The following is a 23,249-nucleotide window of genomic DNA, read 5'->3' on the forward strand; positions in this document are numbered from 1 at the left end:
CCCCCACCTCCAGGGATTGATTTAATCATTCTAGCTTAGTTCTATAAGCTCCTCAAGGGATCTAACAGGAAGCCAAGGACAAGAATCACTGGATTACACAAAATCTTAGAGAACAGAACCCCAAACAATCATAAACTTAAATCAGTGCCCCATGGATATTTCCAGAATCTCTACCTGCCCCGCCCCCAGTCTCCCAGGGGAAGAGCAGGAATTTCAGCACAATTCAACTTGATAAGTATTCAGTGCCTATTATGGGTCCATCTCACCACACCCCACAGGTCCATTCAAACAAGCCAGAATGTAAAATCACCTTGTGGGCAAGATCAAGATTTTTGTAGAGCCTCCTGCACTGTGATGCTGAAAGGTCACCCCGTGTGTGTCTGCTGATGGCTCTATGGGACTCTGTGAAGTTGGGTTCTCAGCTCTGAAACACACTCCTTTGTAGAAGTTGTAGGACACCCCAGTCTGGATTCCTAAGAATCAGTTTCAGAGAATCCCAATTTCATGGGCATGCATGATTTAGTATTTTGGCATCCTTTTTGGCATATGTTTAGCAGCTTTCTGTCTTTTTTTAAAAATTGCTGTAAGAGAGGCAGGTGGTTTTTGGAAAAGATTTTGGAATGGAAGTCAGAATACCTGGTTTCGAGTTCATATTTCACCAATAAGAAGTTTGTTATAATTTCTGAAATTTACTTGAAAGCTTCACCAATTACAGAGGGACATCTCATGTGTCAAATTTAGGTTAAGCACTAGCCCAGATGCCAGTCAAGCGTGCACATCCCAGGGCTGGTCTGTGGGGATTCTCAGCAGGAAGGCCACCTTTTAAAGGCTGTTCTTATACCTATTACTGCTATCCAGATCACCTAGGTTTTGCTAATAAGGATAGCAAATATCAGAAAGGGGGTCTATTGGTAAAATTAATGTCTTGTCAATTGACAAGATGAATGTTGAAATGAGATCTCATTGATTAAATTGCATGAGCTCAAGATATGTGGATCAGCTCAAATATTTTAGCAATACTTCCTACTCTTGCATCAAGCAGGGGTAAGAACCTAGTGACATCCATAGCTCGTACTGTTAGGAATGGCACCCAAGAATTGAACCCTACATGGGTCCTTGCCCCACAATTGGTTTAGGAGGATTTCTCATTGTCTGATGCTGACTATAATGATAACATACTTTTATCTCTACGTTGTGTCTACTTTTGAGTGAACTTTTCACACAAGGTGATAGAATAGTTTGAGAATTACTTTCCTCAAAATCTTGTTCTGAAGCTGTTGCCAGCAGCTAACCCTCATTCACACAAATCTTTTCAGCAACTACCATTAGCTACCAAAAATATTTCTTGAGCATGAACAATGGGCACGGGTCAATCACAACTCAGCTGTATGACCTTGGGTCTCACATCTAGTTGCTGTACCTCTTTGAGTCTCAGGTATTTTATTCAAATATCAAGGGCATTATTTTAAAGATTTTTTTCTGGCTTATGATTTAAAAAGTTCTAAAATTCTAACATATGAGCAAAAGCCGAACAGATCAAGATACTCTAGGCTACAGTGGATCTTGCTTTGGAGTTGCCTGCCTCCCCGTGCACAACTTCCTCAATCCTAGTCAACGCTGTATGACCCTCTTTGCAATAATCCCAAGCCCCTGAGAAACGAAACCCACAATTGCCATTCTCTCTGTATGGTCCCAATTAAGTCTATGGACTGTAATATGGAATCCTGAGAAGGTTGTGAATATTGCTTAGTTAATAGAATATTCTGGCAAAAAGCAGAGTGGAGGAGATGATACGATATGATTGTCTCACTTAGCAGGTTCTTTTTATTTTGAGAAACATTGGCAATGGGGTTGGTTTTAATTTAACACTTTCCTTCAAGGGAACTTGGCAGTGGTACTCATATGAAGCATCAAGTCCAATGACGCTACAGCATAGTGCTCTGTGGTGTCAATGAAAGCTCTTGCAAGAAGCAGACCCAAATGGTGAGGTTCAGTTACTCACTTGCTCTAGTAAAGGAGGAAAAGCATGTTTAACTGACCCTTTGGTGGATAGTTGTTCTCATTTCATCCTCCTAAACAGCCTTAATATCTTTCTATTGTGGCTTCCCAAGGACTTCTGGTATGAGCCTTTTATAGTCCCTAATGAAGCCATTGTACTATTTTCAGTCAAGATCTGTGGCATGAAACAAAGGAGGGACTTGACAGAGCTGTTTCCAAGACAGTTATTGAAAATAATCCCAACCCACTGGGGCCAAAAATAACTGAGATCAAGACAAGGATCAAACTATTGTTGCAATCGTGTGCAATAGCAACTCCAATGGGAAAAATGCTGGGCAGCAAACGAACAGAGATAGTTTATCTCAAATATTTTTTTCTTAGAAAAATTCTTCAGGACATGTGGCTCCCAGCTCTGAAGTTTTCTCGTTTTGTGTTACCTAAATGCTTGTTGGGTTTCTGCTTTGCTATGTGTTCCTGGTTTTCTAAAAGAACTTACCTTTATCTTAAAAGATGGCATAAAATGAATGATCCACTAAAGGTTTCAAGCAGATTGAGGTCGTATTGTATCTGACAGTGTTTTAAATAATGAGAATATTAAAAATGTAAATATCAGAAGCCTTGGTTATAATGTCCATGAGAGATAAGGTGGAAGAGATTGGACAGGTATTTCTGTGAGGTGATTGGGAGTTTTAAAGTTCCCATTATAGTCTAACTGTGGGTAGTAATTGGCTACTAAACAAGTCTGTCTGCAGTTGTGTAAAACTAAAAAGAACACTTAGTCCATTTCTTTGAAGGAATCTGAATATAAAATCCTGATGATTCTAATGTTTTCCCAGAATCAAATGCAATGATCCTTGAACACAGCTCAAGATGTTTTTCTTAAGAAATACAGTCAACAAGCATATGAAAAAATGCCCAATACCACTAATCATTAGAGAAATACGAATCAAAACCACAAAGAGAAACCATCTCACCCCAGTCAGAATGGCTATTACTAAAAAGTCAAAAAATAACAGATGCTGGCGAGGTTGTGGAGAAAAGGGAATGCTTATACACTGCTGGTGGGAGTGTAAATTAGTTCAGTCACTATGGAAAGCAGTTCGGAGATTTCTCAAAGAACTTAAAACAGAACTACCATTTGACTCAGAAATCCCATTACTGGGAATATACCCAAAGGAATATAAATTGCTCTACCATAAAGACATATGCATGTATATGTTCATTGCAGCACTATTCACAATAGCAAAGATGTGGAATCAGCCTAACTGCCCACAATGGTAGACTGAATAAAGAAAATGTGGTACATATACACCATGGCATATACACAACCATAAACAAAGAATTAAATTATGTCCTTTGCAGCAACATGAATGCAGATGGAAGCCATTATCCTAAGTGAATTAACTCAGGAACAGAAAACTAAATACTGCATGTTCTCACTTATAAGTGGGAGCTAAACGTTGAGTATACATGAACACAAAGAAGGAAACAATAGTCACTGGGGCTTACTTGACGGCTGAGGGTGGGATAAAGGTGAGGATCAAAAAACTACCTATTGGCTACTATGCTCATTACCAAGGTGATAAAATAATCTGTACACCAAACCCCAACAACACACAATTACATACCCATGTAACAAAGCTGCACAAGTACCCCCGAACCTAAAATAAAAGTTGAAGAGAAAAAAACATATTTTTTCTTAGATAAATATTCAGTGAGTATCCACTATGTGCCAATTACTGTGTGCTATGGTTTGAATGTGTCCCCCAAAGTTCACATGTTGGAAACTTAATCTGCAATGTGACAGTGGTGGGAGGTGGAGGTTAATGGGAGGTGTTTGGGTTATAGGACACCACTGTCATGGATGAATTAATGCCATTAACATTAGAGTGAGTTATAAAAGGGGAGTTCAGTCCCCCTCACTCTCTCTCATGTACTTTTTCACCATGTGATGCCTTCTGCCATATTATGACACAGTAAGGAGACCCTCAACCACATGCAGCCCCTTGAACCGGACTTCCCAGCCTCCAGAGCCATGAACCAAGTAAATTTCTCTTCTTTGTGAATTACCCAGTCTCTGGTGTTCTGTTATCGTGGCACAAAACTAAGTAAGACGCTATGCTAGAAGATTGAGTGTATCCTCAAAAAATGTAAAGAGGTATGGATGCAAATTTAAGAACCACCAGCTACCACTGTGATTTTGAAATCCATGATCAAGCTTCGAGCCATGGTAGTGCTAATGACATCCTTTCAATGCCAAGAAGCCAGTAGAAATGAGACACAGATGTAGTGTCCTAGAGCTTGGAAGGAGGAGGAGTTAGAACACCCAGGGGAGACAACTTTTTAAGTCACCCCATTCTCATGTCCTTACCCTTGTTCTTGTATCTTTGACAGCATTGGTCTCAAGTCAGGAGTGAGTGAGTTGGTCATTGTGTTCAGTGTTTCAGCCACAGCTGTCCTTCAGGATCATCTGTAGAACTTAAAAAAAATTACAGATTCCCTAACCTCAGCCCAGACTTCAGAATCAGAATTGCTAGGTTGGTGCTAGGGTTTCTGTGTTTTTAAAGCATTCTCATCATTCTGCTGTGCAGCTAGAGTTAAGACATACTGGACGCACAACCAGTGCACCTAGAACGCTTTGTGTTAAGGAGCCAGAATGCTGGAAAGAAGTAGAAAGCCAAGTTCTTGCCTACAAGTGATTTATTGCAATCAGAGAACATTAGGAAGAGAACAAGAAAATAACAAAGTGAGAGGAAAACAACTCAGAAGTAAGGTCATGGGGACTGTATGCAACATTTGCTGTTTCAGAGGTAGGAAATAGTATTTAAGCTTATGCACAAGTAGGTTCACCACGAATATTTGTAACACCTGGCACCAGAGTACAAATGGAAGCCCACATATGCATCAAAATACTTAAAAATTATATACAAGCTACTAATTTATAATCAAAACATGCCAGTCTTCCTACCTTTATACCTCTGTTAGACGTGGAATACCAAGTTTCAATGTAAAATTACGGGACTCCTTGGAGTTCGAGACTGGACCACAATGGCATGGGGAGAGTAAGCCCAGGTTGCCAATCTGTAGCCCAATCTCCATCTCTTTGCTTATAGACTCCATCCCCCACTGTAAAGGGCCTCATGGGCATAGTGACCAATGGGTTAGAGTATCCATGTAAATTCTATCCTCACCTCCTTGCAAATAGCTACCCTTTGGCCTTACCTCTGGCATATGGTGGTTATACTTGCTACATTGTCTGCCCTTGTGAAGAAGAACCCTGGGAAGAAGCCCATGTAGGCTCTGGAAGCTGGCTTGGTCTGTTTGGGCAGGGAATCCCAAGATTTCTGCCACCTAAACCATGAACTAGAAGGTCTTGGCCTTACTGGCTCCTCCTGTAAGAAGGTGCCCGCCAAAGTGGAGCCCTCTTGTAGGCAAGGCCCAGAATAGACCCTTCTTGATGGGATAAAAGAATAGCCCTATCTATAAGCAAGATGGTGGATGAGTTCTACAAACTATCTGCTTGGTCCATAGAAACATGGAAATCAGTGTCTGGAGAATAGTTCCAGAGAAGAATATGTTTATCTTACTTCCCACTCTTTTAGTCCCAGATGTGGATTCAAATTTAGATCTACCAGCCACACCTGTCTCAGGGTTTTTAATTAGTTAATATTAGGTTCAACTGAAAACTAGCAGTAGTCAGCTAAAATGAAACAAAACCAAAACAAAACACAGTGATATAAACAAGATAGTTTTTTTCTTTTCACATGAATGTTAGTAATCAAGGCTACTGTAGTGACTTCATAATCCCCAGGGTCATAGGCTCTTTCTACCCTGAAACTTTGCCATCCTCAAGACTGGGTTTCTACTTCATGATCCAAGATGGCTTCTTAAGCTTCACCCATCACCTCTACATTCCACCAGTTGGAAGTAGAAAGAGGGGAAAAAAGAGCATGAATCCTGTTAAAAATTCTTTCCAGAATATGCACACCACACTTCCACCTTCATCTCATGGATCAGGACTTAGTTATGTAGCCACAACTAGTTAGAACTTGTGCCAGCTAAGCATGAAGATTCTCTTCCTAAGGAGAAAAAGCAACAACTAGTTCACAAACTACCGACAAACTACTGACAACTAACACTATCTGCCAAGGGACATTTGATTTCAAACAACAGAAACTGACTGAAGATTTTAAGCAAAAGAGGAGCTGGTTGGCTGTTGTGTGGTTCAAATAATTGATAGACTGATTAAAGGGTCAAGCTCTGAAAGTGAGCAAGCAATCTATTTAGAACACAACCATCAACCCAACCCTAGGAGCTGCCAACACCACTGAGCTCTAAATGCTGTAATTGATGGTGTATATGATTTCTCATACCCTGCAGCTTGCCATCACTCTGTCTAGACCGTGCTGTCCAATACAGTAGCTTCTACATGTGGCTGATAGTACCATATTGGACAGTGCAGATATAGACTATTTCCATCACTGCAGAAAATTTTACTGGTGTAGACTCAAAGTCCTGGACCAAGGTATCCAATTTGCCAAGTTAGATTATGCACTTCCCTCCTGGCTGCCAAGGGTGCCCCCACCAAAATGCACTAGAACTTTGCTCAAAATAGGAAAGGGATTTGGATGCTGGGCAGCTAAAAAAGCAGGAAATTTCCTCTGCATACTTACTGACAGTGTGCTCTTAGTGTAAGTACTTCTCTAGCCTCATTTTTTTGCATTTGTACAATGGAAATAATGATAACTGCCTCTTAGGGTTTTTATGAAGATAAAAAGATAAGACATGAAAATTACCAGGACCATCTGCGTTAATAGAGTCTTAGATATAATCATGAAATGCAATGCATAGTCTTTGATTAGATCCTGCTTTGAACAAGCGGCTACAAAAGATATTGGGGAAAATTTTAATATGAAATGAGTATTAGATAATATCAAGAAATTACTGTTAATTTTGTTAGATGTGATAATGGCATTGTGATTATATAGAACGTGATAAAGCTTTAAGGGTAAAATATTATTATGTCTATGATTCTAAATACTTCAGCAAAAAAAAAGATGAAACAAATAAGGCAAAATGTTAATGATTGTTAAATCTAGATAATAGATAAATGAATGTTATTCTCCTTAAGCTCTGTTATTTTTTTATCTTTTTTTCATTGTTTATTCAAGAAACAAAAGTACTAGGTCCATCATAGGAGTTCAACAAATGTGAATCTCCCTTCTTGCCTTCATAGTCCTAGGGGTCTTATAGTCTTCTCATAACTATTGAAATGCTTTCCATATATTTTCCACCCAACCTTCCGCACTTTTCCCAAGGCCGCCTACTTAAAAGCTTCCTGCCCTTTCTCTGACAGCACACTGTATATATGTTTGGCGAATTTTGAAGACAAATAGTTTGCCTAGTAATGAAAAGAGCCGTGCAGAAAGGCACCTGTCCACAGCACCGACACTGGGTGCTAAGGTTTCCCCCTTGCATCATTTCATGGTAGGGGGTCCAAAGAAAAACCTGTGTACCAGTGTTTGTTTTCTTACTTGTCAAATCAGTTTCCTTTTCCTGATGCCTAATCAGAAAGAAATGGTATCAGGAAACAGGGGGATGTGGCAGCCAGTTTTTCATTTCAGTTGATTCACTTATTCAATAAATATAGAGCAGAAAGGGATGGAAGTTTGTAGGGTTTGAATCATCCCACAAAGATGGATTGTGGCAGATATGGAATTGGATCTAGAAGGGACCCTGATTTTCTCTCTGAGTGGTAGTAAAAGATTACTTACCAAAAAAGGGCTGTAAAGCATTTGGCAAATATACAGTAAGCTATGAATGCTAAATAATATCTTCATGTGGTGTTGAAGCATCAACAGTTTCTAAGATCGTGTATGTAAGATTAAGTGGAATACCATTTTCCTGGTCAGGATCGCCAGTGCCACTTCCAGAGATGAACTCACTTATGGGACAGGACCTGTCTTTCGGTACCATATGCCAAAATACCAGGTTTGTACACCAGAAGCAAGCATCTTGAGGCCCATAGCCATTCTCAACAATAAGGACGATAAATACTGACTAAAGAAGAAAGCAACTTGTATATTTGGCATATTCAGTGCAACAATGAATAATGGCATTTTTAAAAACCTGATTTCCTCTAAAACAGTGTGTTTCAAAATTTAACAATAAGCCTTCTCCTTCTAGCAGTATAGTGGAGTGTGTGTGTGTGTGTGTGTGTGTGTGTGTGTGTGTGTGTTGGGGGCTGGGGGAGTGCTCTGAGGGACTCTGTCACTGCATAGCAGATATATAGCTATATCCTGGATACAAGACACTCTTCAAGGCATTTCTGGACTTGCAAGTGTTGCAAGTGGTTGGAGAGATTTTCAAAGGCTTCCACAACTGCAATCCACAAAATAAAAACCAATCCAAGCCCGTACCAGAGGAGGAAACTTTAAACTGCAAGTAATAGGTGTGTGTGTGTGGGGGGGGGGGGGGGCGGTGCCTTGAGAGCAAATACCAATAGCATTGCTGTTATGGGAATACTGACACTTGGGCCAGCATTGTGGTGGGATACTGACTCTGAGATCTATGTACAGTGGATCTTCACAGTGACTGACGTAGTCTTTGGTCAGATATGTCCCTGATTCCCTGCTGAAGCAAATTCTCTTTGAAGAAAGCTTCTCTAATTTCTAATTTAGACCTACAGGATTAGACCCAAAGATTAAAATCAAGGGAGAAGTTCGCAGTATGCTAAGGCAAGCCGCCATACACCAGAGGCAGCATTACAAATACATAATAGATTCAGATCCCCACTCTAACTGGATACAGGAATTGTCAAGATAGAGAATATAGAACAGCTGTATGTGAAGTGCTTAAATAAATAAAAGATGCAATCACATAAATGAGCAGGCAACAATAGGCCAGGAGAAATAACCAGGAAGATTTTTTTCATGGAACTTCTATAAATTCAAATACAACTATTGAAGCAAAAATGCTAAATGAACTGGTTAAATAGTAGCTTAAATCCAGCTGATGAGAGGATTAGAAATTACCCAGAATGCAGTGCAGAGGGTCAAACATAAATCTAATTGGAGTTCCAGAATAAGAGGAGAGAGAGAAAGAATGTAGTATTTGAAGAGATAATGGCCGGAATCTTCCAAGACTGATGAAAAACGTAATAACACATACCAAGCAGCATATAAAAAAGAGGAAATTCATGCCTAAACACATCATAATTCAACTGCAGAACACCAACTGCCAAGAGATCTTAAAAGGGGCCAGAGAGAAAACATAGATTATCCTCAAAAGTTTAGACTAACAGTTGCCTTCAACAATGGAAATCAGAAGACAATGGACTAATATTTTCCAACTGTTGAGAGAAAATAACCATGGGCTTAGAATTATGTATTCAGAAAATCACATTTCAAGAAGGAGGGTAAAATGAAGATATTTATAGATACAATAAAAAAAAAAGCCAGAGGGATTTACCACCAAAGGAATTTCACTAAAGGAACCTCTTCTAAAAGTTATGCTTCAGGAAGGAGGAAAAGGATGTCAGAAAGATGATCTGAGATGCTGAAAGGAATGGTGAACAATAAAATGGTAAAAATGCATGTACATATGAGCAAACATTATTTGGGGGAAAAGGAATACTAATGTCAAATTTATGGAGCTCAGAAAAAATGACAAAAATAAAATACTGGAGAGCAATCACATGTGAGTGAGGAGGGGAGAGATTAGAGTCTAAATCTCCTAAGATCCTTAAGAGTATTATTATACAGCATAAGTTGGCATAATTTTTCTGTAAAAGGTTAGATAGCAAATATTCTAAGTTTTGCTAGCCACACAGTCTCTGTCACAACTGCTCAGCTCTATCATTGTAGCGTAAAAGCAGCCATTGACAGCACACAAAAGAACATAGCTGTGTTCCAATGAAACTTTATTTACAAAGATAGGTATTGGGCAGATTAGTCATTGGGTGGTCATTGTTTGTCAACTCCTGTTCTATAGGGAAGTTGAAATAGTGTTTAATTTTTGACTTTGTAAGTTAAATACACGTGATGAAATTTCAAAAATCAGCACCAAAAGAATAGAAGTAGAATCTATAACGTCCAAGCAAGTAATAAACAATGAAATAAGGTAACACACACACACACACACACACACACACACACACACACACACACAAATAAACAGTTCAAAAAATGGGAATAAATTAAAAAGAAAAAATCACAGAAAAGCAGGATAAATAAAAAATAGAAAAATAAGATGGTTGGGTAACCTCAACTAAAAAGAAATTAGCTACCAAGCTATCTATGAAAAGATATGGAGGATACTTAAATATTACTAAATGAAAGAAGTCAATCTGAAAAGCCTACATATTGTATGATTTCAACTATATGGCATTCTGGAAAAGGCAAAACCATAGAGACAGTAAAAGATCAGTGATTGCCAGGGGTTGGGGGTGCAGGGAGAGATGAATAGGCAGAGCACAGAGGATTTTTAGGGCAGTGAAACTACTCTGTATAATACTATAACTGTCGATAACTGTCATTATACATTTGTCCAAACCCATAGAATATGCAATACCAAGAGTGAACCCTAATGTAAACAATGGACTTTTAGGCAATAATGTAGGTTCATCAGTTGTAACAAAATGTACCACTCTAGTATTGGATATTGATGATAAGGGTGGTTGTGCAATGTGTGGGGGTAAGCAGTACATGGGAAACCACTGTACCTTCCTCTCAGTTTTGCTGTGAACCTAAAACTTCCCTAAAAAATAAAGTCTTTGAAAAATGAAATAAAGACCTGTGAATATGATGAAAATATGTATACAAAAGGTGGCAAAATATAATTATTATTAATCACCATATAGGCGAGTGAATTAAACTAGTCAATTAAAAAATAGAAATTGTCAGATAGGATTTTTTAAAAATGTAGCTGTATGTCAATTACAAGAGCCACACTTAAGGCATAAAGAGTGTAGAAAGGTAGAATGTAACAGGATTAAAAAACAAAAAGACATACCAGGCAATTACTAACCAGAAGAAAGCTCTAATGGAGAATATAGACAAAAAGCATTATCAGGGTTAGAGGGATCACTAGATCATGATAAAGGCTTCAATTCTTCAAAAAGATAAAATAATTCCAGGCTTGTGTATACCTAATAAAACAGCCAAGAGCACATAAATATTGGCAGGGGAAACAGCCCATTGGATGACCCTTGAGCAAGCGATGACTAGGAGCTTAATGAGATTGAGCACTTAAGAAACCAGTGTCATAAAATTGAGTGTTCCCTATTTTTAAAGGTAGAGCCATACCTCCAAACAGAATAGTGTTCAGATCACCTAACTCCATAAAAAGGAGGTGTGTGTGCATGTGTGTGTGTGTGTGTGTGTGCTTTAACTTAATGAATTAGAGAGATTCCTAAGGGAGTGTGGGGGGTGCTAGAGGATTCCTATTTACATAACAGCCCAGAGGCAGGCTGGAATCCATTATTAGATTTCTTGCACGTGTGCCCTGGAAAAACTGAGCAGAGATGAGACCATATGGCCAGCATGACAGGAAAGCAAGTACAGTCGGTTCAAAAAGGTGACACTTGCCCTGCACAAAAGAGATCTGTTCTAGCTTCATTTATTTCAGAGAATGGTGGCTTGGCCAGCTAAGGTAGATTTTAGAAACACTGGGAAGGATTCTGTTGAGGGGGAAATGCTAAAATCACAATTCTGAGGCCATTAATCATCATTGTCATTATCTTTATCAATCAGTCTGTTCCGGCTGCAATGGGGTGTACATAACGTTGGGAATGCCTGCTTTTTGCCTTCAAAGATCAGCCATTCCTCTTATAGAATAGAGGCAAGCATTCAGTGAAAAGACAGAGAAATGCTGATCTTTTCATGTACATGAATTCTTTCTAAAGAAGTGAAGTCTAGGACTGGCAATGGCTCAGAGGCTCTAAGTATGGCAAGGGCTGAGTTCACTGTGAACTAAATGGTGGGAGTGGCTAAGGGAAACTGACTAAACAGGGCTGTTCCGGTGTTCAAGGATGGAACAGAGAGGTGGGGCTGAGTGGGGGTGGAAAGCAGGTTGCTTTAGCCTAAAGTTTAGGCTCTCAGTTGCTACAGGAGTTGTGAGGTGTGCCGATTATCTTCCTTTGTTCCCCTGTCTGCCCCTGCTTCCCCCAGATTATTCTCTTATCTTTCTTAGTCTCTCTCTTTGCCCCTGGAGGCTGAGCCCTGTGAATGGTACTTACAACACATCTTGTTTGGGACTCCAAATTTTTGGAAATACTTGTTCTGTATTTATTTTGTTTGCTTTTATTTTTATTGATGCATAATATTTGTATGTATCTATGGAGTACAGGTGATATATTGTTACACGCATAGAAAGTAATGATCACATCAGGGCTTTTAGAATATCCATCACTATGAGCATTTATATCATTTCTGTGAGTTGGGAATATTTCTAATCCTCTCTTCTAGCTATTTTGAAATATACAATACATTGTTGTTAACTATGGTCACTCTACTCTGCTATTGAACATTAGAACTTATTCCTTTGATCTAACTGTATGTTTGCACACATTAAACAACCTCTCTTCATCCCCAATCCCCACACCCTTCCAAGCTTCTGGTAACTATCATTCTAGTTTCTACCTCCATGAGACCAATTCTGTTAGCTCCCACATAGGAGTGAGAACATGTAATATTTGTCTTTCTGTGCCTGGCTTATTTCACTTAATAAAATTATGTCCAGTTCCATCCACGTTGCTGCAAATGACAGTATTTCATTCCTTTTTTGGCTGAATGGTATTCTATTGTGTGTATATACCACATTTCCTTTATGCATTCATTGGTTGGTGGACATTTATGTTGATTCCATGTCTTTGCTACTGTAAATTGTGCTATAATAAACAAGGTGTGGTGGAGGTGCAGGTATCCTTTTGATATACTGATTTCCTTTCCTTTGGATAAATATCCAGTAGTGGGATTGCTGGATCATATGGTAGTTCTATTTTTGCTTTTTTGAGAACTCTCCATACTATTTTCTGTAATAGCTGTACTACTTTACATTCCCACCAAAAGTGTGTAAGAGTTTCCCTTTCTCCACATCCCCACCAGTATCTGTTATTTTTTGTCTTTGCAAAGATGGTACAGCAGTTTCTACACTTAACTCACGTTTCCCTATTATTAACATCTTACGTTACCACGGCCACTTATTACAACTCAGAAAACGACGTTGATACATTACTATCAATTAAACTCCAGTCTTTATTTGGATTTTACCAATTTTTCCACTAATGTCCTTTTTCTGTTCCAGGATCCAATCCAAGACACCACATTGCATTTAATAATGTGTCGTTAGTCAGTTTCTCAGACTTCTCTTGTTTTTCATGACTTTGACAGTTTTGACGAGTGCTGATCAGGCATTTTGAAGAATGCCTCTCATTTGGGGTTTGTTGATATTTTCCTCCTGATTAGACTGAGGTTGTGGGTTTTGGGGAATTTGACCACAGAGAAAAAGTGCCATTTTCATCACAACATATCAAGGGTATAGGCTATCAACATGACTTATCACTGGGGATATTAATCTTGATCACCTGCCAAGGTAGTATTTGCCAGGTTTCTGCACTCTAAGTTACCTTTTTCTCCCTTTCCATACCCTATTCTGTGGAAGCAAGTCACTAAGCAGAGCCTGTGTTTAAGGATGGTGGGCAGGGATTTGGGATCTGAGTATTACTTTTACGTTTAAATTTATTAAAATTAAATAAGAAACTAGTTCTTCAGTCACACTAGCCATATTTGAAGTGGCTAGTGGCCACCATATTGCATAGGGCAACACTGCATAATATCACATTTCAATATTAGAGGCAAGAGGCAGTGGGTGAGGAGTTGAAGTCCCAAAGAGGGAGGGGATGAGCCTAAGTTTACTGAAAGAAGGAGCTATGAAGAGGGATGAAGAGATCTCAAGCAGAATTGCTGAAGAACAGGAGAAGGCCAAGGCCAAAAGGTAAGTTAATGAGAAGCTTTAGCACAACACGGTGTATGTGTATAGAAAGGGGAGAGATTGGGGATGAAGAGGTGTCAAGAGATTATACACCTTAACTGTGTACTGGATTTGGGCAAAAAAAATTGAACTTACAAATCTGGGCTCTTGTTTCCATTGTGCCATTTCTTAGCTGTGTGATGATCTTGGGTGAGCGATAAATTTGCTTCTCTATGCTTGTGTCCTAATCTGAAAAATAGGGTAGGTCAAAACACTTATCTCATTGGGACATGGTGAAGATCAAAGGATATATGTGTTTCAAAGGGCTTTAAAATCTGTACCATAATCTACAAATAGAAAGGTGTTGTGGGTTGATGTTGGTGGGACATGAAAATTAGTTTTTCTGTTGCCCTTGTAGAATTAAGGTGTGCTGGTTCCTCTTTTGCCCCTCCCAAACCCCAGATCCAGTCTCTGTCCTGCTTTGTGTCTCAGGAACTTACCCCAGCACGCTGCATCACCCAGTCTCCCTTGTCACCTCACAACCAGTTGGGTTTGACCAATGGGAGACACTGGTGGGAGATCTAGGTGTGGCAGGAGACAGAAGGCAGTGGACTTCTGTTCTTTCCCTGCTTTGGCATTCTGTCTCTGATAGTATCTGTACCCTCCAGGGTTCTAGACTCCCCCAATCCCCAAGAAGCACCCCCCACTCCATGGCTCTCTCACCAGGCTGAAGTAACACTATTTTCTTCAGCTTTAAGGCTGGTAATTGCTCCCAGCTTTTGTTGGTTCCTGAGTGGCTCACTATCTCGGCTCATTCTCCCAGCCCTGCCTATACCTCAGTGAGTCTTTCCTCCATTGAACTTTCTTCAATGAAAGCATCTTGTATGAATTCTACGTTCTACCTGGACCCAGATTGAGATGGTAAGGAAAAGAATGTTGGGAGTCACATATAGGATGAACTGAAGGAGATGAGAGCATGAGATGTTGGAGCCAATGCAAGGACCGCAGCAATTGAATTGGGGATTAATCAGGGTCCAAATCAAGTTGTCAGTGTAACCAAAGGAAAAAAGACACTTTGGAATAAAGTTACATAGAGAGACATGGAAGATGCCAGTGGTATGGGTAAGAAAGAGGAGAGAGAGAGAGAGAGCAAGAGAGAGAGAGAGAGAGAGAGAGCGAGCAAAGAATTAAAGGCTAAATGGGGGTTTCTATGCCAAATACACCAAGAAGTCAACAAGACCACAAGAGCCAAAGACACATGGCCTCCAGCCAAGCAGGAGGTACTACCCACAATGACGAAGATGTCGAGAGGCCATGCTTGGTTTTGAAAAGTGTGGATATTGCATTCATAAAGCATGGTCCTCGTTCCACAACTGACTGGCTGTGTGTCCTTGAGTGATTCCATTGGTCTCTCTGTGCTTGTTTTTTCATACAGAAAATGCACCAGACTTGTGAGATTTAGATAAATAAAAGTCATTTGTTCATTCATTCATGGTTCACCAATCATTTCTGGGCATCAGTCACATGCCAGACACTATTCTAGGTCTACCAGTAAGTGAGGCAGATAAGGTTCCTGCTCTCATGGAAGATTCTAGTGAGGAGAACGTATGATAAAAAAGTAACTGCCTTAAGTCAGGTTCACTGAAGATGGACTTCAATGATCTGCATGCAGGAAGTTTATCATGGATGTTCTTAGGAACAACACTTATAGAAGAATGAGGGAAGAGGAATTAAGCAGAGAGAGAAGTTGAATTGCAATGTAAGTGTAACAGAGGCTTCAGCCAATTCCACAGATAGCCTTTCAGAGTTTCCCCAGGTGAAGGCAAATACGTGGGCCTTTGTACCTCCATCTTGACCAGTCATTGAATCCAGGCTGCCTCCAGGAAAGAGGTGTGATCAAAGGCCAGGTAGTCCCTTCCAAGGACAATGCTTGGAGGGGTACTCAGCTGAGAACACTCAACAGCCATAGCTCTCAACACCTGTAGGAATGAGAACTACAGTCCTAAAAGGAGGATCTGAGAGCACAACAGAGCATCTGTTCCACAAACACATCACTGAATCTGGTAAGTTCAGATAGCAACAGATGCTATGAAAACAATAAAACTTGATGACATGATAGACAGGGGAGTGGGGCACCCACCTGATATGGTTTGGCTGTGTCCCCACCCAAATCTCATCCTGAATTGTAGCTCCCATAATACCCACGTGTCAAGGGAGGGACCTTGTGGGAGGTAATTGAATCATAGGGGTGGGTTTTTCCCATGCTGTTCTCGTGATAGTTAATAAGACTCACGAGATCTGATAGTTTTATAAAAGGGGAGTTCCCCTGCACAGGCTATCTTACCTGCCACCATATAAGACGTCCCTTTGCTCTTCCTTCCTCTTTCACCATGATTGTGAGGCCTCCCTAGCCATGTGGAACTGTGAGTCCATTAAACCTCTTTACTTTGTAAATTACCCAGTCTTGGGTATGTCTTTATTTGCGGCATGAGAATGGACTAATACACCACCTTAGATTTGGTGGTTAAAGAAAGTAGTAGCACATCCAGCTGCTCAATAAGAATTGTGGGTTTTTTTGCCTTTCTTTTCTTTTCTTTTTTTCTTTTCTTTTCTTGAGACCAGTGGACATATGGATATCAAGCCACCATAAGAAATATATGGTACCACTTCTGGATGAGGCAGATTCCTAGGTGTTACAGAGGTTACAAAAAATAGACATTATCTTTGACCCCAAGGAGTTTGCAATGTAGTTGAGGAAGATAAGGGACAAAAAGTCAGTAAACAGTACCAGGTGGTATAGTATTAAAACTGGGAGTGTCCAGACCCTTTCAGTCTAGGCGGAACTTCATAGGTGGAAAATAGTCAGTTTGGGTCAAGAAGAATAGTCAGTTTGGGTCAAGAAGAATAATTGGAGCAAAAAATAGTAGCCTGGGGATGAGCATGGAATGTTTGAAGAAGACTGTCTTGTGAGTTGGGAATCAGCAAAGCAGGCTGTTGTTCCTTTGCATCATTGACTTTTGATGTTTTTCTAAGGCATTATCTGGTTTGCTCCAAATTAGGAGATCTCTAAGATTCATTACTTGGACATACGAGATGTTGCAGTGCTTTGGTGGCCGGTGGCTGTGATAGGCAGGAGTGACAGAACGGGACCACACAGTTCCAGGAACACTTCTTAGTAAGGAATTAAAGGAGCCTGAGAGTGACTCCAGGGAACTGTGAGAATGGTGGTAGCACTAGTAGAGGTGGGCCTTGCGGGCAAGTGAAATATGGGATCAGATCCCTTAACAGACACTGGGAATGAGATGTAGTTTTGGAATCATACATGTAGAGCTAATGTCTAATGTCTGGAAACCAGGAACGGGGGTGAGATGCCGAAGAGAGAACTTAGGAGAAAAGAATGGAGGCTTGCAAGGCTGTGAGAGGCGTATCGCCAGCACTTCGAAAATGCATCCGGATTTACTACAAAAGAAACAGGCATGGTTCCTTCAAAGTGTATGTCCTAAAGCCTTTTAAGAAGATACGGATGATGAGCATAACTCATAGGCATTGAGAAGAAAGATAAATAAATGGCAGCAGTTTTCTGAGACTTGGCTCTGGCACATTTTCTGTTCTCTTGTTTTGAATGACTTTGTTGGCAGCGGGGTTATTAAAATAGCATTCCAAGGGTTTGAACTTGAAGGAGGATGTCATTTTTGTTAACCTTTAACCAAGAAGGCAGTTGGAGAAGAGATAAATTATCTGCCCAAGGAGGAATAATGATTGCATTCAAAGAGAAAACAGGAGATCACTGAGGCACTACTGTGAGTGACCCCACGACCCCTCTCTTTACTGAAGGATTGAGGGAGAAAGGTTCCCCTCACTTTTTCTCCAGGCACTGAAATTAAAGTCCCAGGAGTACTAAGGAGAAGGTGACAGGGCAACTTGAAAAATTAAGAAGCATAAGAATCAATTAAACAAGAAGACGTTTACCCCAGACCTCTTTTTTCTTTTCTTTTTTTTTTTGAGACGGAGTTTGGCTCTTTTTGCCAAGGCTGGAGGGCAATGGTGCGATCTCGGCTCACTGCAACCTCCGCCTCCCAGGTTCAAGCGATTCTCCTGCCTCAGCCTCCCGAGTAGCTGGGATTACAGGCACGCACCACCACCCCTGCTAATTTTGTATTTTTAGTAGAGACGGGGTTTCTCCATGTTGGTCAGGCTGGTCTTGAACTACCGACCTCAGGTGATCCACCTGCCTCGGCCTCCCAAAGTGTTGGGATTACAGGCGTGAGCCATGACACCCGGCTATCCCAGACTTCTAAACCCACCAAACAAAATGCAGTAACCTTCTAATGAAGATATAGTTATCTAGTTCATCATTGGAAACAGTTCTTTCAGTACTGGTTGCATTCACCATTTTGTTACAGTAAGTTGCTTAGCAGGATCCAAGCGTTTGGGATTTCTCCTGCAAAGCCTACCTATTGGTCAGGAGGTAGTGACACGATTTAGATTAGAAGGAACAGAATTTTGTTCCACAGTTTTGAAGTGTGGTTAGGACAATGGTTGAAGGTGTTAAATGAGAACCTGCTTGAACATGGTGGACACTGAGAATTGGTGATTCAAGTAGCTAGTTTAGACTCCTCAAAGATCACCAGAGATGGGGAGATTGGAGACCAAAGGACTGAGGAGAAATAGAATGTCAAATTGGTAAGAACTTAAAAAGCATAAAACTGAGTAAAGTCAGTAGTCTGGTTAACAGTGCTGTACCAGTATCAGTTGCCTGCTTTTGATATCCTACTATAGTCATATAATGTGGGGGAAACTGGGGGAAGGGTACATGGCACTGTGTACTACTATTCTGGCAACTTCCTGTGAGTCTATAATTATTTCAAAATAAAATGTTTTTTCAAAGTCCTGCCCCCAGGCAAAAAAGAGCCCTTTACCCCAAGAAAAAAATAATAATGCTTATGAACAATAACAAATATTTATGTGGCTCTGTACAGTTTTTAAAACACTTCCAAATATGTTATCTCATTTGTTCCTCCCAACAACATTGTTAGGTAGCAAAGGTACTCTATTATTCCCATTTTATAGATGAGAAAACTGAGATTCAGAGAGATAAAGTAACTCACCTAGGATCACAGAGAGTAAATTGCAAAGGGAGATTCAAATGTACATGTTTGAGTTCCAGATGCCATGATTACTTACATTTAAATCCACCTGGCCTAGGTTGGTTCTTACAGACACAGACCTTGAAAAAAGGATTTAAGTGCAAGAAGCTTATTTGAGAGGCGATCTGAAACTCTATCAGGGGAGCAGGGAAGCATGGCAGGGAAGAGTACATTGTGGAGCAAATTGTCTCTGTGAGCAACTGGGGCTCAGTCCCACAGGGGGACTCTGGGAGATGCAATAGAGTAAGCCTTGGAGTCCTGACCTACTTAATCAGGAGGCGAAGAAGCTGGTGTATTTACCTTTCATGTCCATCCCATATTGAATGAGGGCTGCTCTCATGGGTGTTTATTCCATGGCCCCTCTAGATAACTCAGTTCTTGGGTGAACAGGAAACCTCAGGCAGAGAGTTGCAGACACTGCTTGCAGTAGGATACTGTTAGTATATATTGGAAAGGTTAATACACAGCAGATAGGGGCAGAGTCCCCACTAATGGTGACTGTCCCTTTATTCTAACACTCACACCCCAATCCTGCTGCCACTCAGAATGTTTCCTCTCATCTTAGAATATTCTCCTACCACATATAGATTGAAGTAGACTGACACAAGTGCCCAGGAGTCAGGAACAAAGGGAGAAAGAGCAGCAAAAAGACATGTACATGTGTGTGCATGTAGATTGTGTGTGTGCATCTGAGTCTTTTTATATATCCAGATTTTTATGGTTCACCAACTTATTCCAGAAAGAATAGAGGCTGAGGAGAAGATGTAAATGTTGGTATCCATAGAGTCAGAGGTTCAGTCCAAAGTCAAAAGTCAAAGTCAAAGTCAAAATTTGGAATTTTCCACTATACCAATATAAGCCCAGTGCATCTACTGGGACTCCTTTAAAAGGGTCTAAACATGACCAAAAAGAGCAATTGACTAAGGAACAGGCTTGTAGATGGCATTTTATTTAGTTTGGTGAATACAACAGGGGAGGCTAATGGGATTGTAAAAAAATGGGCTAGATACGGGAACCTGTGATAGTGGGAAAGGACTTTCTCATGGTGATTGCTGCCCACTAAAGAATTGATTGGCTCTTTTCTTATTCATATGGTATTTCTTCTCCGGGGTGAAGGCTGATATACTCTTCACCTCTGTAGGCTAATTTAATCATTATGTGCATACTCTAGAAATTAGTGCCATTTCCCCTACTCGTGCCTGAAATAGACATTTCAGACATTTATAACTCTCAGTCATTTTAATCCAATCGTATGCCAAGTATGTTCTCAATTAAAGCCATTTTGCTCTATGTTTGATACCATGAAGTGGAACACATGTTCTGATCTTTTAAAAAGTCTTTTAAATAGCAAAGGTATACTAGGTTCCCTCATCTTATTATAATTCAAAAGCAGCTGATGGAATCTTTCTCTGCTGTTTACCCAACCATAAAAATTTGACCCTTAAATTAAATCAAATAAAAATATCCAGGGGATGTAATGCCTCGAAATATAGAGCATTTTTGTCTTCAGAAAATTTCCACAGCTTTAATTCATTACATTCTCACAGGTTTTTTAATATTTAAAAGATGCCACAAAGTTGTGATACCAAGTCATGAATAAAATAATAGTGTTTAGTCTTGGTACATGTAACATCATTTTGTTTCCCAATTTAGTATCAATCCCTTCTAAATCATAGCCATATTCTGGCATTAATACAATCACATTTCCTAAGCCTGCGTGTAAACAAACATAAAACCACTTTAACCTAGAAAATGTGTGGATTTATCCACATTTTGATGCCAAGTTTTCTGTGCTCTTTAAGCTTCAGAAGTTTCCCCCTGTCACATTTACTCATCATAAACTGAAAGTCAAATCCTCTGACAACTTGGTGTCTCTTACAACTGGTCTTCCTCCCCTTGCAAGGTACTGGCAACTTCAGAGGACCCCAGTCTCTTGATAAAAACAATGCTATGTTCCCAGAAGCCTATTTCAGTTTTCCAAGTAAAGTGCAGGTCTGCCTCCCTTTACAGAATAAAATTGATTTCAACTCTGTGAATGGAGAGTAACTTGGTGTAAGCAGAGTTCACCAGGCGTGAGCACTGGGAGAGTTCTGCTGTTCTGCTGGCAGCATATCGACATAGAAATGCAGCTAGGGTGGGTCTTCAATGATTTACACCCAAATGGGAACACCTGAATAACTGGGCACCAATGAATGATTAAAGGATGCTCAAACATAATGTCAAACGGCAGAGGCTACAATATCAGCATGAACAAATATGAAGCAATATCAACAGAACCTGCCATTTAACTTAATTTTAAAAAGTAATTTGGCATATATGACTTGACATTGCCAATTTTGGCTTTGCCAAGAAAGGGCAATTCCAAAGCAACCTGACTGTCAACCATTGGTATAAATTAATCAAAGAAAGGCCAATTGAACAGTCAAAAAGAGCCAGAAATCAATATCTGTGGGTAAAGTTTTATCAGTGCCCATAAATATAGCAATGTCCTGGGAAAGATGGGCTTTTATCTCGCTGGGATCCAGGTTCTTGTTGAAAGGGATAGGTGACACTTTGGGAGGCCGAGGCGGGCGGATCACGAGGTCAGGAGATCGAGACCATCCTGGCTAACATGGTGAAACCCTGTGTCTACTAAAAAAATACAAAAAATTAGCCGGGCGTGGTGGCGGGCGCCTGTAGTTCCAGCTACTCGGGAGGCTGAGACAGGAGAATGGCGTGAACCCGGGAGGCGGAGCTTGCAGTGAGCCGAGATGTGCCACTGCACTCCAGCCTGGGCGACAGAGTGAGACTCTGTCAAGAAAGAAAGAAAGAAAGAGAGAAAGAGAGAAAGAGAGAGAAAGAGAGAGAGGGGGAGAGAGAGAGAGAGAGAGAGGGAGAGAGGGAGAGAGGGAGGGAGGGAAGAAGGAAGGAAGGAAAGAAGGGGAAGGAAGGAAGGAAGGAAGGAAGGAAGGAAGGAAGGAAGGAAGGAAGGAAGGAAGGAAGGGGATCTAGTGTCTTAGGGGAAACGGCTGCACCCTCCCCACCCCCACATTTCGGTTGGGAGTCTTCAACCTGGGAGAGTGAATACAGCATTGTCTTCACCCAGAGACAGAAGTTCTCTTAAATTGCTAGCACATTGCAAAAGCCTCTTTATTAGGAATGTTTACTAATTACTTTTCTTTATTTGAGATATAGCTTATAGGAGTGCACAAAGACGGGGTGTATCTGTGTCTACACCAGTGTGTATACCAATAGGGTAAACCTGTTTCTACACACAGGGTATACCTGTGACCACCACCACATCAACATATAAAACATTTCCTGACCCCCAAAAGGCTTACTCATGTCCCCTCAACCAGTACCCCAGGGTAAGCACTACTCTGACCTCTAGTGCCAGAAAGTGGAATTGCTGGATTATAGGGTACATGCATGTTTAGCTTTCATCGGTACTGCCAAACCTTTTGCAAAAGCGTCGAACCAATTTGCAATCTTAACCGATGACTTTTTGTTTGCCCAGATTTTCTGCTGTTGTTACTGAAAATGCTCAATAGCTCTTCTCTTGCTATTTGCTTGACTTAACCCATGACAAGTTTTCATTACCCCCCTGGGTTTGTAATGGTGTATAAGCCAATATGGCTGTCATTTGTCATTAGCTCGTGGTGGCAATGACAGAACGAGTGATACGGCGACACACTGTGATTTTACAGTTAGTGTGAGTGTTATTGTGAATTTCATGGTAAGTCTCCACGAGACAAAGCAAGGCATCTTGGTAAATCTCAACAACTTATGACCTGTGTCATTATTTCATCAGCCCCTAAAGTTTGAACCCCCCCCTTTTTTTTTTTTTTGGCCTCCCAGGTAACAAGACACAATTCTCAAAGATCCCTCAAGAGCTGTTTGAAAAATAGTGGATTTTAAAATCTAGAAGGACTGTGAAAGGAATTCAGGGGCTTTGCCAATGGAGTGTCATCATTCAGCCCCCATTTTGAATCTAAACCAGCTGATGGTAAATCTTTATATTTTTTCTTCCTTTTTGAACAGGATTATAATTAGGCTTAAAATTTGTTGTTTCAGCTTTTATTCAATTAGTCTTAGAAAAATGTGTACTTTTAAAGATCTGGGCACAGCTGACAGAGCTCATGTGACACAAATATT

This window comes from Chlorocebus sabaeus, chromosome X, assembly GCF_047675955.1.
Source record: "Chlorocebus sabaeus isolate Y175 chromosome X, mChlSab1.0.hap1, whole genome shotgun sequence".
In the NCBI taxonomy this organism is placed as follows: domain Eukaryota; kingdom Metazoa; phylum Chordata; class Mammalia; order Primates; family Cercopithecidae; genus Chlorocebus; species Chlorocebus sabaeus.